The following is a 17,148-nucleotide window of genomic DNA, read 5'->3' as shown; positions in this document are numbered from 1 at the left end:
CCGGCTCACATCATACCATACTGCAGTGGCCCCAGCTCACATCATACCACACTGCAGTGCCCCCAGCTCACAACATGTCACACTGCAGTGCCTCCTGCTCACAGCATGCCACACTGCAGTTCCCCCGGCTCGTATCATGCCACACTGCAGTGTTCCTGGCTCACATCATGCCATAGTGTAGTATACCCGGCTCACATCATGCCACAGTGTAGTGCCTCTGGTTCACATTATGCCATAGTGCAGTACACGTGGCTCACATCATGTACACACTGCAGTTCCCTTCCACTCCAGGGCATGACTTAAGTTGCAGTATTTATCATATATTACTATTTAGCCTAGTTCCTGTGTGCAGAGTATGTATAGTTTGTAATTCTCCAGTGTTCTATACATAGAAACACCAGCAAAACAGTAGGTACAGCAAGATAATGACACACAATATACATCCAAGCTACTGTATGCCAGAACAACCTTTGATGAAAACAACAAGAAGGTAGACTTTAAATCATGGAATGGCCAGCACAGTGTCCATACTTAAACCCCATCAAGCTGGTTTCAGATGAACTGGACACAAGGACGAAAGCAAAGCCACCTACAAGTGCAGCACATTTGTGGGAACTTCTACAAAAGTGTTGGGAGAACTTTGCGAACAATGGGGGTGATTCAAGGTCCGACGCTATTGCTATCGTAGCTGCTACCATGGTAGCAGCTGTGATAGAACTATTATGTTAATGCAGCAGGAGGCTTCCTGCCTTCTGCATGCATTACTGTTCCGAGCTGCATCCATGGAAGCAGCATTGGAACATCTGCGTGATCCTCTGCCAGCTGATCGACCATGGGGTTTGTCAAGCCGATGAACGCAGTTGCTCAAAAGAGACCAGGAAATCTCCGCCAGCCAACAGAGATCCTGGCCTCATTTCACCCACCATCGGCAGTGGCACGCCTCCATTTGGGGAAACTGAGGCCATCGCCACCGCCTCCCTGCCCAGAGACGGCAGCAGACTGTCAGTCACTGACAGTCTGCTGCCGCTCTGCATGCGATCATGCATGAACCGTACTGCCAGGGCCATAACTAGGGGTGTGCGAGCAGTGCGGCTGCACAGAGCACAGCGCTCTGTGGGCAGCAGGGTACCTGCAGCCAGAATCTCTGCACAGGGGTGTCTTAAGAGAGGAGGGGGCCCTTGTGCACTCACTGTGTGGGGCACCCTTCTCTTTTCCTGGTGGCTGGCAGCTGACTGACGCGGCTGGCCAGTCACCGGAGCGTGCCCGGAGTCTACTGTGCATGCGCAGAACGCCGGTAAATGGCCGCGGTGGCCAATTTCCGGTGTTCTGCACATGCGCAGTAGACTCAGGGCACACTCTAGTGCCCGGAGTCTACTGTGCATGCGCAGCACACCGGCAAAATGGCCGTGGCGGCCATTTTCCGGTGTTCTGAGCAGCGCTGAGACCCGACGCAGGATCCACGGACTGGTAAGTTTAAAAAAAAATAAAAAATGGGTGCAGTGTGTGCGGTGCGGGCCCCCCCTGGACCCGGGGGCCCGTGTGCCCCGCACACACTGCACCCATTATAGATACGCCACTGTCTCTGCAGCAGTGCCGCCTGGACCATCCTTTTAATGCTTTAGACGGTCACACTGCTGCTCCTACAGCCTCCCGGAGAATCCTCCAGGCTTTGTTGTAATTATCGGTGTTTGTAGCCCCGCCTCCTCCTTGTGATGTTATATGGAGGGGGCGTGGCGCCACGAGCCTTAGTTGCGGCTCGGTGTACTGCACATGCAGTTAATTATCCATTAAAAAGATGTATAAAAAGGAGATCCTTTATGTATCAATGTTCCGTAAGTTGTAATAAGTGGATTTCAACATATAATTTATCTCTTTAGTGTGGTAAAAAAGGTGCTCCTGGGACAAACAGTGTGATATCCACAGTTCACAATCTATGGAACCACAATGATGTGAACATAAGTAGGAACTGTCCTAGCCAGGGCCATTTCTAGGAACTGAGGCTCCCAGTGCGAACAGACAAAATACGCCCCCCCAACAATAGTACCAAACTTTAAGAAAGCGCGCCACCAGAAGGGGGGGTATCACCTCACTGTAAGGGGCATGGTTTCACAACAAGGGGTGTGGTCTCAAATGAAAAGACTACCTTATGGCTAAATGAGATATAACCATAGGATTAGGGACAGCAAAACCAACAGCTGTTTTCCCGATTCCTGTTCTAAGGCACACCATCAGTCCCGTGTACCCCCACAGGAGAAAAAAACACATTGCTCCCTCACAGAGGAAATAACATTGCTCCCCCACAGAAAAAAAACAGCACATTGCTTCCCTGCAGGATATACCACATTGCTCCCCCCCACAGAATATACTGCATTGCTCCCTCCCACAGAATATACCACATCGTTCCCCCACCACAGAATATACCACATTGCTCTCCCACAGCATATACCACATTGCTCCCCTCCACAGAATATACCACATTTGCTCTCCCACAGAATATACGACATTGCTCCCCATCACAGAATATACCACTTTGCTCCCCATCACAGAATATACCACTTTGCTCCCCATCACAGAATATACCACTTTGCTCCCCATCACAGAATATACCACTTTGCTCCACCCCACAGAATATACCACTTTGCTCCCCCCCCAAAGAATATACCACATTGCTCCCCCCTCCAGAATATACCATATTGCTCCCCCCTCCAGAAAAAAAGCACATTGCTCCCCATAAAAAAATAAAACTACTTACCTGTTGTCTCATAGGCTGGCCACTGGGGCTGAGCAGAGCTGCAGGGTACGGGCGGGTATATGAGTGGGTGGATGGATGGGATGGTTGGGAAGGCGGCCAGTGAGTCAGTTGGGTGGGAGGGCAGGCAGTCAGTGGGGCGAGCGTGAATGGCACCTGGCCGGGATCCTCTGCGCAGCTGCTCAACGTGACATCGTGACGTCACGATGCAGCCGCGTCATGCGGTGGGTGGGCGGGGATGGACAGCCTGGGAGAGAAGCGGCGCCAGCGAGCGCATGGAAGCGGTCGCTGCTACCTCTGCTACAGTCGTCTGTGTGAGTGACTGACAGGGCCGGGGAGGAGCACCCAGTGCGAGTCGCTCCGCCCCTAGAAACGGCCCTGATCCCAGCGTATAGAGGGCTCGGCCGTTAGTAAGTAAATGGCATTCACTAACAGACTAACTGCAAATTGGCACACACTGTTACCTGGCTCTCTGGAGCTAATGGCAGTGTTCAGCTGAAGTCTCCAGCCATCTGTTGTTTATGGGTTTTATCCGAGTATGCAGGTATTGAGTAGTAAAATCTTTAGGATGTCCGTAGAAATATAGCCGGGGTCCTTTAGATCAGTCCACACAATAGAAGCAATGAAGACCTATTCCTCTGACATGTTTCATTCCTATTATGGGAGCTTTATCAAAGAGTCAGAGATCGTGGACTGTGGATATCATATTGTTTGTCCAAGGAGCACACATTTTTGCCACACTAAAGAGAGAATTTATATGTTGAAATTCATTTATTACAGCTTATGGAATGTTGATACATAAAGGATTCTTGCTATTATACATATTTTTTCTGGATAATTAATTTTTATGGAACTCTATTTTCATTAATTCCCCGGTGGAATATTAAAATCTTTTTCATATGCAATCTCATTTATATATGCATTAGATTTATATAATATATTTTTAGATGGAATAAAATTGTTCCCTTATTTATATAGGTACCAGTGTCTTGGTGTCGGTAATTTCTGCCATAGTAGAATCTTTTTATAAGCGCAGTAGCAATTTTTCTTTTTTAAAAGTGTGCAGTAGCTGATATAGCCAAGAAACTTAAGGTGCGTACACACTACACGATATGCTCCCTGAGCGATATCGTGTAGTGTCCCCCCGGCAGGCTGTGCTCAATGTCGTTCATGACATTGAGCACAGCCGCTGAACGATATCATTAACGATATCGTTCAGCGCCGGGCTCTCTCCCCCATTCCCCGACATGCAGCAACCTGACGAGGTCGTCAGGTTGTACTGCATGTTCAGGCGATGGACAATGTCGGAAACGACCATCGGGAGTGCGCATCGCTGGTCGTTTCCGACATAAAAGTGCACGATTACTGAGCGATTGCACGATTACGATGTCGTAATCGTGCAGTCGCTCAGTAATATCGCCCAGTGTGTACCCACCATTAGGCCCTGATTCAGAGCCGGACGCTCTGACAGAGCGCTCGCTCTGAATCAGGGCCGGGCTATTTTTTTTTTTAGAACGGCCTCCTGGCCACTCGCATAGCTGTGGGTGACCACCCACAGCTATAGCGAGCAGTCAGGAAGATGGTCGCGGTGGTCAAGACCATCGGGCTTGCGACGAGACCCTTGTGGTAGAGTCTCGTTGCCGCAAGCCCCAGAGAGATTTCGGCTCTAAGCTGATATCACTCGAACGCCTCCCACTGACATCACTCGAACGCCTCCGTTTGGGCAGCCACTCCCCCGGCCCGCCCACCAAAGGGGGCGTGCTGTCACTCAACATCGAAAGCACGCCCCCTTTGGTACGAGACCCGGAGCGACAGACTGCCCGTCGCTATCCGGGTCTCGCGCATGCGCACGACGGAGCCGGCTCCGTCGTGCGCATGCGATCTGGGCCACCATCGACCTGGTTGCGAGCGCTCAGCGCTTGCGACCTGGTCTGAATCAGGCCCTTAGCGAGTGGACATGTGTGAGCTTGGCTTCAGCTTGAGACATCGCAATCTCCAGTCATCAAGGTCTCCCCACCCCCCATAATTGTTTTCTCTGCACAGAATTGTCTTCCGAAGCCACCCAGAACACATTTCTATATCTGCCCTCTACATGGTGTAACCTGGAAGCTAAATTTCAGAGCCACTTGCCATTGATTTGAGATTTCCCATTCACCTGAAAGCAACAACCTGTGTAGCTACTGCGCAAGGTGGATGGTTATATTGGTGTCAATACAGATAATAAATCGTATATGTGCTCTCTGTTCAAATGAATGGAAGACTGGATCGATAAAATACTCTATTTAATAACCAATAAATACACATATATAATCACAATCCAATCGCTAATTCTCCAGATGACAATGAATCTGGTAGAGATAATTATAACTGGATAAGAATCACTGTGGGTGAACATATATAAAGGAATTGATAAAAAGAGTGCTGGCGTCCCAGCTACTGATATAAAATACAAGAATTTACTTGAACTCTTGGTAACCAATAGAGTGCTCTAAGCGTGGCCACGCTAATATACATACGGTCCCATGGAGATGTTCACAATCATGTCAAAAATAGTATCCAAATAGATATAGATCTCACGGGATGCAGTGGTATCAGTATGATGTACACATCGAGAGCACTGAGTGGAATGCTCTTCTAATCTTCTAGTGAATGCTGCAGACACAATCGGCATATACCGCTGATAAAAAGCATGCAGGCGGCGTGCTTGGGTTAGGAGCTGCTGGAGGACTTATTGCCCAGCAAGCCCTACCCGCTACACGCACAGTGGGACTTGCCGATCAGCTGACCTTCAGCGCACACCTTGTTTGGAATCACCCAGCGTCCGGAGCCGCTACATTGTAACACGCGTCTGGGGCAGGAGTCACTGGAGGACTTAACGCCCAGCAAGCCCTGCATGCTTTTTATCAGCGGTATATGCCGATTGTGTCTGTAGCATTCACTAGAAGATTAGAAGAGCATTCCACTCAGTGCTCTCGATGTGTACATCATACTGATACCACTGCATCCCGTGAGATCTATATCTATTTGGATACTATTTTTGACATGATTGTGAACATCTCCATGGGACCGTATGTATATTAGCGTGGCCACGCTTAGAGCACTCTATTGGTTACCAAGAGATCAAGTAAATTCTTGTATTTTATATCAGTAGCTGGGACGCCAGCACTCTTTTTATCAATTCCTTTATATATGTTCACCCACAGTGATTCTAATCCAGTTATAATTATCTCTACCAGATTCATTGTCATCTGGAGAATTAGCGATTGGATTGTGATTATATATGTGTATTTATTGGTTATTAAATAGAGTATTTTATCGATCCAGTCTTCCATTCATTTGAACAGAGAGCACATATACAATTTATTATCTGTATTGACACCAATATAACCATCCACCTTGCGCAGTAGCTACACAGGTTGTTGCTTTCAGGTTGATTTCTTTATTATTTGGTCTTAGCTAGATCAAAGATTGCTACTAGCTAACAGGTGGACAATTTCTGGTATCTATTTTTGAGCGCCGGGTATTGTAGTTTGCTCACTACATATATCTATATCGTTGTTCCCATTCACCTGATCCTCCTAGACTCACCGGACTCTGGTAAAGTTTGGTTGTCTACTCTATTGCTTCAATTTGTGCCCAACCACCCCAGTACTGATAAAGCTATGGCTGCTTTCTCGGCATTCAGGCCGGCATGCTGCGTGTAACTACTATTGGGACTCTGGGCCTGATTCAGCAAGGAACGCAGTTACTTATACGCAGGCAATCGGTCGATTGTTGCGTTCTGCACATGCATAGTAGTGCGCGTGCGCAAACTAGATAATTGCAAAGGGAATTGCAATTGCAGAGGCCACACAGATCCAAAGTGATTGACAGGAAGTGCTGTTTGTGGGTGGTGACAGGCGGTGGTCGGGCGAACACAGGCGTGCCTGTGCGTTAGAACGCCGTTGCAGGGGCTTGCGTAAATATGCCACTGCAATGACCTAAGGAGTGTGAGGTCTCATAGCGTGCATGGCTGTTAGCAATTCCTGAGTAAATAATGGTGCATGCACACGGAACGACCGTCAGCGATAACGATATCCCAGGTGTGCTGGATGATTGATATCGATCATCCAGCACACCATCAACCCACCGACGACCAGCGACGATCGCGGGTCCCTATAGTAACCTGGTCGATATCGACCAGGTTGGCCTGCATGCACGGTCGATGGACAATACCTTTATCGTCCAAATATGCCCACGCATCGCAGGCCGTTGGTGAGTTGGATGCACCGAATAATGCACGATATGAACGATATGCATTTTAATCATACCGTGTGTACGCACCTTTAGGTATGAGCTTGTGCAATTGCTGCGTATGGGTCCGATGATACTCGATGTTACCGATGTTTTAGCTCTGCTAAAAGTCCCATTGCATACTAAACTCCTAGGATAATAATAGCAGGTGATATAGCCATGAGTGTGATTGTATGCACAGATTAGCAATGAGAAAGTTGTTACATGTGTGTTAAAGCAGAGGTACTCTTGTATTGCATATTTTAAAATAACAGTTTAAAGAGACTATGAATTAATAGTTTAATAGAAAGTGTTTTTAATTATATTTTTATTTAACATTTATTCACATGTCATTACTATTATTTTGTAACTTAAACATGTTTTTTCTTTTAATTACTTTCCATGTATACCTTCATTGTCTTATTCAAAATATGATTGTTTACAAACTATGATTTATATGTGGTTATAATGTAGTGTGTTATATTGCAGCAGTTGTATACCCAAAACACATTGTAAAAATACACTTGTTAATTTTTGTATATTAAATGTCATGCATATATAATAGTTTTATATTTTAAAATTTTTTTGTTAAGGGTTAAAATATCAAACACAGACTTAGACTTTTTTAAAAAGTAAAAAAAAAAAATCTGATATCAGAAATTGACAATAACTAATACTATAAAATAATTCCATCTAAATGTGTCTGGCACAATGTAATCAGACAGAATATGTGATAACAAGCAACGAGTACCAGGTCTTAGAAAATCAGAGAGGTGCTTCAAAGAGGCAATATTGTCCAGATTTCATAGTAGGACCAAGTTCAAAAAAGATCATGGAAAGATCTGTATTGAAATTGGCAAAAAAAAGTTTATTCTGTGTTCTGACGCTTCGCAGAATAATCCCGGATCCGGGTGGACCAACGGGTACCCTGCCAAGAGCTGGTTCCTAGCTTGGCAGGGCACTGGTCCACCATGGTGGAGCACCCACTTGGGCCAGGAAGTCAATCTTTTATCTCCCTGAGATCTTGACGGGTATCCCTAATAACGGAGGTTTGCTCCCGCATGCTTGTCTGGATGGCTGCAGTTTGTCTTTCCACTGCCACCCTAACGTGTGAGGCTCTGGTTTTGTTGTGGACCCGGGGTGGTATCAGGAGCAGACACTGAAGCAGATTTAAAGGTAAATGTGGAACTTTTAATGAGCGGCCGCATATCTATTTAAATATATGTGTAACATATATTTATATATATTTGTGGGTGTATAAACATCTATGTGACTATATGTGTGTATAATATTTATATATATATATATATATTTTTTTTTTATATATATATATATATATATACATATATATATATATATATATTTTGGTAGCATGGCATCGTCGTACATGATATCTTCTAATTGATTGTGCAGCAGGGCAACCTGAAGATTTCGCAAATAACCAAGGGAGTGCATAAATCGGGTATACGCACTGCACGATATGCCCGTTTTGTGCTGATATTGTGCAGATGTCTACCCACAGTAATGACGGGTACACATTAAGTGATATGTTGCCCAATCCAGCAGATCGGAGAGACGTCAGGCACATCGGCCACTGTGTTCCCACTATGTTGCTGGCAATGCGCGCTCCGAATGCAGCATGGTCCCCGCCGTCGCTGCTGGCATTGGCAAGTATGTACGTACTTGTCAATGCAGGCAACTCACCGGGTCCCGCCGCTAATGAGGTCGGTACACACTAGTCCGTCTAGTGTGTACCGGCCTTAATAGTGAATACTTTTGGCCCAGCTGCTGAGAGCTATATCATGCTCCTGTGAGTGGATGCATCTCTCATGCTAGACATGCCCCCAAAGAGGTGCAACCATGCCCCCGACATGCTGTGGCCACACCCCCTCCAGGGGGGGCCCCGGGAAGTTGCTGTACCGCGGCCCATGATTTCTCTTGGCAGCCCTGTATATATCCATGGTGCAATATCATTATACTCTCTAATACTCATGATTCAATTAGCTTTGTTATACAGTAAATATAGAAAATGCAAATAAAGGATAGACTAGCACATTAAATGATGCAAAATAAGATGCAATTAGTAGTTATACTTATTTCATTATTTGGAGAACTGTTATATCTATATCATCTACCAAGAGTCATTGGGGTATATTTACTAAAGTGAGAGTTTTTAGAAATGGAGACGTTGCCCATAGCAGCCAATCAGATTCTACTTAACATTTAACTAGCACCTTCTAGAAGATAATAGGTAGAATCTGATAGGTTGCTATGGGCAACATCTCCAATTCTAAAAACTCTCACTTACTCCATTATCTCTCTAAATGAAGCATTACCTGGGCTGCGTTCCACAGGGGAGATCATGAGTCTTTCCACTCTCCAGTTCCTTCAGAGAATACAAATGAGTCCTCTTGTCCTTTGCGTGGTCTTTCAGAGTATTCTTGGCCCAGGCATAAGCACCTTGGAAATAATGGAGTGCAATATTCGCAGCTCAGGTAAGAAAATTCCTTTGAGCAGTCATATTTAGTAACAAATCAGTCACCAAAAGCATACAACAGATTTTAAAATCAGTTAAAATATGAGATATGGTAAGAACTTATCCTTGTTATCTCTATTTCTACGAAGTCCATAGGGTTCCACAGGATACCTTTGGGTATATGCGATGGCGGCAGACATCGGGCACCTCAGAGTTAATTTTTCAGCCTCCCAGGATGCACTGGGGTCCCTCTCCTATACCCCGCCCCCGAGCCAAAGCAAATCAGTTACGTAACAAGCCATAGGCCGGAGGAGGAGAAGAGAGAGAGAGAAGAAAGTCTGGAACACACAAGAATCACATTCTCACCAGAAGGAGACAGAAAAACCAGTGACCAGAACAAAGCCCATCTGCAGTACAGGTGCGACAGTCCTGTGGAACCCTATGGACTTCGTAGAAATAGAGATAACAAGGGTAAGTTCTTACCATAACTCATATTTTCTACTTCAGGGTCCATAGGGTATCCACAGGATACATGTAAAAAACTCCTTTATTGCAAAAAGCAGAAAAAGGGGAAAAAGACAAATATGTCTTTATGGGAGCACTCTTGTATAAGATTTAAATATGATGTATATGGAAATGAGGTGAAAATAAAACTTAACATTTATTGAAATATTATTTAAGATGAATTCCCATCAAGGGTGAAGTTATGTACAGGTATCAATCCAATAAGAGGTCACCGTACTTATATGAATCAAAAGTTATCACTAAGCATATATAAATAAATTCCAATATCTTGCTATATATGAGAGGGACCTTGTATTTGATCTAGAGTGACATGAAGTGTACACATATAGCAATGTTGTGTCATCGAAAACCCTGAGGGAAAAGACAATGATAAACATAAATTGAGAAACATATAATGTTATATATCTCCTGCAGGGATATGATATAGAGTGTACACCCGCGGCAAAATTATTCAAAAAGTAACCCTGAGGAAAAAAGACAAAATTCTTATATATACATAATGTATGTCTCCTGCAGGGATAATAGCCTACTCCAAAGTCTCGATTTGTATGACAATAAACAGCTTCCAATTGTATTCACCTACGGACAATGACTGGCAACATAATTAGCTGTTACAAATAGAATTTCCCTTGTTGAAAAAGGAAGTTTGAGGATATACACATGAATTAAATAATATCAAACAATCAGAGCCACAGTGAGGTAACAGCAGATGAATAATAAAACCTCTTGCTGAGCTCCGTTGTTATTAGACACGGTATAATTGTGATTATAATTGGTGTATGTATCACGTGTTAGATGAAAGAAGTTAGATCCAGGGGGATGAGAAAAGCGAGTGGCCAATTCTGCTTTCCCCTGTCTTGGGATCAAACAGGGGATGAGAGAGAGAGGGAGTCGCTTGCCCTGGAGGAAACAACAGTAGTGCTTCTGCTATCTGGGGAATCCGCCGCGTCTATCTCCTGTTACCGCTGGGCATTGCAGGAGAGGTCGCCGGCTTCCTCCCAGATGAGAGAGCACTGTGAGGGAAAGAAAAGAAGTTACCTTAGTTAAGGTCCGTGTGCAGTGGGGCTGCTGGAGTGGCGTGTAAAGTGATGCTGCTGGCGCAGTAGGACGCGCGTTTCGCCGGGAGGCTTGGTCACCTGATCGTCAGTGTTGACTCAAGCTTCCTGCCTTTTACATTACCTGCATCCAATCATGGAGCTAGGCTTGAGATTGACTGCATCGTTCACCAATAACCTGAATGACTCAGACAACCATTAGTAGTAGTGCTAGAGAGAGATATGGGAGTGTCCCAGAGCTCTCATTACCATATGTAAACAAAACCGATTTCTATAGATAAAAGCTCTGATTCAATCACATGGATAAGGGAAAAATGAAAAGAACATCATGGATCTATAAAGTGACTATTACAGTCTCAATAGAGCCTGTTAAAATAATAATTAAATTATGTACACATTATATATCAAGTAAACATATATATGTTTATATTTGTAAGGACATACTCAGTGATATGATTGTACATGAATAGTAATTAATGAAAAATAGAAATAAAAAATATAAAAGATAAATATAAATATAAAGATTAAAAATAATAGTAATAAAATATGTAAGTATGATTAATTAGTGAAATAAGTGAAATTATAAATAATTACAATTATGATTAGAAAAATTATATTATATAGTTATATTAAAAATGTCTGTGAGGAAAAAGGAGATAAAAATGAAATTACTTATATGTTAACCTATATATTTATCAGGATCATTAAAAGTGGCTTTGTTATATAATTGACAGAGTGTGAGACAATTATGGTGTGGGAAAAAGAGTGATTCAAAGGTGGAATAGATGATTATAAAATATATATATATATATATATATATATATATCACAAAAAGAAAGCCTTTAAACTGCGCTAAATTTCACAATATACAAATACGTAAAACTAGAATGAGCTCCAATAAATAATAGCTGCAACCCCTTTTTTTCTTGACCCCCTGTTAGAAAGGTCTACACATCCCACACAACCAACACAAAAAAGGGTGCGCTTCAAAGACAACTACAGACACCCCCAAGTGTATAGTCCCCACAGTATCACCAAACCTCAAACACAGGCCCAGTCAACAACTGGCTACAATTGACACAAATGAAAGAATGTCACAATTGCAAACCGTCACCACAGACCAAAATCCAGACAGTCACCCACACAGAAACATCCTCCAGAAGTCAGACGCAAGACCGATCCCCCCAACGACACCGATCCAGAACGAATCTCCACGACACCGGCGAACAAATGCAGCACCCCTCTCCAGGGCAGCGGAACCCCCCCACACACACCTGATCCAGAACAAAAAACCCTCGCACCAAGAGAAAACCACCCAAGAAAGCCAAAAGGCCACCACCAGCGCTGCACAAATACAAACTCCACCACAACACAACAATTAAAAATCCATCTTTAAAAGAAATGTTTTGGAAAAAGGTGGTCAATAATGCTGTCCCACCTTATATTCTCCCACTGAGGTAGAGATGACTAACAACACCCGACGCGTTTCGTCCTTGAAAGGATTTCCTCAGGGGTGGATCAAAATATTTATCCAAATATGAAAATTCATAAAACACAAGGCTCTCAAGTGGACACTTTCCAATGATAAAAGGTCTGGATTACTCAATTTTCCAGACACCAAATTGTCTACAAAATCTCACCAAGTTTTTTTCCAAATGTGAAAACTCACAGATATGGACAGTGCTTTCAGATAATCAATCTCCAAAATTCTGGATAACACTGGTTTAACAATTGCTCTGGAATAATCTTACTGACCGCTCCTCTCCATGGAGCGGTCAGTAACATTTCTTTAAAAGATGGATTTTCAATCACTGTGCTATAACAAATTTCATATCTGTACAACACCAATGGTGGGCCCCTGGCCCTCCCGGGCGACCCCCCCCCCCCCCGGCGCGAGGGCCCCCTGCCCCAGACCAAGCACAAAGGAAGGCTCCACCACCCCAAAGAGGAGCGCCACACCCGTCCACCAACATCACAAAGATTCACTCTGGATCAACACCGCCAAGAAGATCAGTCCAACGTCCGACCCCTGAAGGACACCCCCACGTGAATGACCGCCTGGAGCCCGGTCCACAGCGACAACCTGCAACCACAACATTCCCTCATCCATGTCAACCACAACCAACCATCAACTGGGCCCACATCCAAGGCCACAGGATACCTTGGAGATGTCCCAAAGCAGTATCTTAAGGGTGGGGACGCTCCTGTGCTGAAAGGAGAATCCGCCGCCCGAAGGAAGCATCCTGAGAGGCGAAGGTATCAAGTGCATAATACCTCACAAAGGTATGGACAGAAGACGACGTGGCTGCCTTGCAGAGCTGAACAGCAGAGGCACCACGACGAGCTGCCCATGAAGGACCCACAGACCGAGTAGAAGGAGCTTTAACAGAGGATTGTGCAGGAAGGCCCTCATGAATGGAAGCCTCAGAAATCGCCATGCGAATCCACCCTGCCAAAGTCTGCTTAGCGACAGGCCAACCCTTCTTACGGAAACCATAGAGGACAAACAATGAGTCCGACTTCCGAAATGAATTGGTACGGTTAACATAAATCCTTAGAGCACGTACCACATCCAAGGAGGCCTCACCAGCCGAGAGGTCTGGGGAATTAAAGGCCGGCACTATAATTTCCTCATTAATGTGGAAACTAGATACCACCTTAGGTAGGAAACCAGGGCGAGTGCGAAATACCGCCCTGTCCCTATGAAAAATCAGAAAGGGAGGGCGACATGAGAGAGCCCCCAAATCTGACTCCCTTCTGGCCGAAGCAATGGCCAGAAGAAACACAGGGCCTCATTCAGAGGCGGTCGGAGGATGCAAGCGGTCGCTCAGAAACTGGGCGGCCGCTTGCATCCTAACCGCCCGCCTCTGTTTCGGTCATTAGGCTGTGGGGTTACACCCACAGCTCTAACGACCACATCGGGGCTTACAACGAGACCCTAGGGTAGGGTCTCACTTGTCATAAGCCCCGGAGAGCTTCTGGCTCTGTCACTAGTGATGTCAGTGGGGCCTCCCCGAAACGGCAGGCGTTCCCATGGGAACGCCTACCGTCTGAAGCCGGCCCCACTGACATCACTAGTGATGTCAGTGGGAGTGATTTTGGCTCTGATAGAGAAAAAATCACTCCAGGGCTTGTGGCAGGGAGACCCTACCGCAGGGTCTCCGTTGCAAGTCCGATGGTCGCGATGGTCAAGACCATCGCGACCATCTTTTTGGGCGCTCGCATATGCTGTGTGTGATCACCCACAGCTATGCGAGCGGCCAGGAGGCCGCTCCATTTTCATGGAGGAGGGCCCTGATTCAGAGCGAGCGTTCTGCTCAGAGCGTTCAGCTCTGAATCAGGCCCAAAGGGAGGCTGAATACAAAGTACACCTTGCATAATGGTGCGGACATCAGGAAGAGTAGCAATCCTACGTTGAAACCACACTGACAGGGCAGAAACTTGCACCTTCAGGGAAGCAAGGTGAAGACCATGATCTAAACCCGCCTGTAGGAAAGCCAAAACCCTGGATATCCCAAACACCTGAGGATCATAGCCTCTAGGGCAACACCATTCAAAGAAATTCTTGCAGAAGCCGGCTTCCGAGCTCTGAGCATGGTATTAACTACAGAGCTAGAAAAACACCATGACCTTAAAAGGGCTGTCTCAACAGCCACGCCGTCAAAGCCAGATGACCCAGATCCGAGTAATGACAAGGACCTTGAGACAATAGGTCCAGACGTTAAGGCAACAGCATCGGAGCGTCTATGGAGAGACTCCGGAGATCTGAGTACCAGTGACGTCTGGGCCACGCTGGAGCTATCAACAGGAGCGTACCTCCTTCTTACTTGAACTTCCAAAGTACTTGAGGAAGAAGGGAGAATGGAGGGAAGAGGTATTCAAACTGGAAGGTCTACCGGACCGACAAAGCGTCTACCAGAAGAGCCTCCTCGTCTCTTGTTGTTGACCTGTACACAGTCAGGAGACCATGAGGTTTATCTCTGGAAGGCCCCACTTGTTCACTACGAATTAAAACACCTCCTGGCTTAGAGACCATTCCCCTGGATGCACGTCCTGATGGCTGAGGAAGTCTGCTTCCCAGTTGAGGACTCCTGGTATGAAAACTGCCGAGACGGCTTGGGAGATTGCCTTCCGCCCAAGCCAGAATGCGGGACACCTGTGTCAGGGCCGCCTGACTTCTGGTTACTCTTTGGCGATTTATGTAAGCCAATGTGGTGGCGTAGTCTGGCTGGACTTGCACGGGATTTCCGTGAAGAACTAGTCTAGTTTGCTGAAGAGCTCTGAATACCGCTCGAAGTACCAATATGTTGATTGGAAGAGCAGATTCTGCTGTCGGCCACCTTCCCTAAAGAAGTGTGGACCTGTCACAGCCCCCCAACCTCGGAGACTGGCGTCAGTCATCAGGAGGGGCATCCCTTGTTGAGGTGGGACATCTGTAGCCACCAGGCCAGAAACAGCCGTATCTCTGGAGAAAGCACCATTGTCAGTGTCTTTATCCGATGCAACCCATTCCATCTGGAGAAGATCAACTTCTGCAGACGTCTGGAGTGAAACTGGGCAAATTCTACCATGGTGTACTTCAACACCATGGATCCAAGTAACCTCATTGCAGAGTGAAGAGACACTCGGCAACTCTGAAGACAAATAGGAATCTTTGCCTGTAACGCAGAGATCTTTTCCTCTGTCACAAAGATCCTTCGTTGTCTGTGAGGAACCACTTTCAGTTCATCAGCCAGCCGTGATTCTGCAACACAGATATTGTCCGTTGCAGATGGCCCTGAAGTACCCCCATAGACCCTGCTAATAGCAGAAAGTCGTCCAGGTAGGGTAACAGGCGGATTCCCTGCATCCGCAGGTGGGCTGCCATAACTGCCATGACCTTGGTAAACACCCGAGGTGCCGTGGAAAGGCCAAAGGGCAGTATCTGAAACTGGAAATGTTGATTGACCACTGGGAACCTGAGGAACCGCTGGTGAGCTAAAGCAACTGGGACATGCAAGTAGGCATTCTGAAAGTCCAAGGACAACATATAACTCCCCAGGCTCCATAGTCAATATGATGGAACGCAGGGTACCCATCCTGAACCAAGGGACCCTCAAAGGCTTGTTGAGGGACTTGAGGTTGAGAATAGGTCGTTAAGAGCCATTGGGTGTCAGAACCAGAAAGGGGTTGGATGTAAAACCCTGTTCCTCTCAGAGGCAACGAAACAGGCACTATAACCCCCTCTTGGAGCATAGCGTGCCCTACTTTCTGGAATTCCAGGGCCTTGTCTTGAACTGACTGAAGGCCTGTGGTGAAAAACCGGCTGGGAGAACTTCTGCGTAAGGAGAGGGCGTACCTGTTAGAGACCACTTCTCCTACCCAAGTGTCTGTAGTAGTCTGATACCAGCACTGGGCGAACTGAAGAAGTCGGCCTCCCACCCTGGGGTCCCCCAGGGGGAAGCCCGTCCCGTCAGGACTGTTCTCTGGACTTACCCTGGGCCCAACAGGGCCAAAAGGACAGTCCCAGACCCTGAAGGAACTTGGGCTGATGGCAGACATGTGGATTTAGCTGCTGCCAAAGTGTTCACAATTTTTTCCCAGATCAGGGCCAAATAGGAACTCACCATTAAAAGGGTAAACATTCCAACCCTTTCTTGGAGTCTGCATCAGCTCTCCATGAGCGTCACCACAGGGAGCGGCGCGCCGCCACTGCTACCGAGGAAATTCTAGAAGTGAGGAGACCTATAACCAAGGCTGCCTCATTAACATATATGGATCCAAGGCATCTGCCCCCTGTTCCATTCTCTGGCTACCCAGCTTAGTCACAACTGGTCTGGAAGCCCCCCCCTGTAAGGGAGTATATGGACTTCTAACAAAGTACCACTTTGCGATGCATAGCATTCGAGAGAACATAGGCAAGGTTGCAGTACTCACTAGGCATGTAATGAACTACAGGAAATGGATAGCCTGCAGCTAACATTCCTGTGATATCACTGACGAAGGGAATTCCGCAGAACACCCTTTACACATAAAAGTTTTGCGCCCACGAAACCTCACATTTGCGAAAAGGTCTTGCTTTGGCAAAAAAG

At 46.1% G+C, this 17,148-nt stretch overlaps 1 pseudogene; it reads right to left on the bottom strand.

Annotated features, from left to right (window-relative positions):
- Positions 1–8,021: 8,021 nt before the first annotated feature.
- LOC148542669 (deoxyribodipyrimidine photo-lyase-like) overlaps positions 8,022–17,148 on the bottom strand; it is a 48,503-nt pseudogene continuing 39,376 nt past the window's right edge.

This window comes from Taudactylus pleione, unplaced genomic scaffold, assembly GCF_031769625.1.
Source record: "Taudactylus pleione unplaced genomic scaffold, aTauple2 ptg000010l, whole genome shotgun sequence".
In the NCBI taxonomy this organism is placed as follows: Eukaryota; Metazoa; Chordata; class Amphibia; order Anura; family Myobatrachidae; genus Taudactylus; species Taudactylus pleione.
Note: the sequence above shows the minus strand (reverse complement) of the source record. Positions and strands in the feature narration are given on the sequence as shown.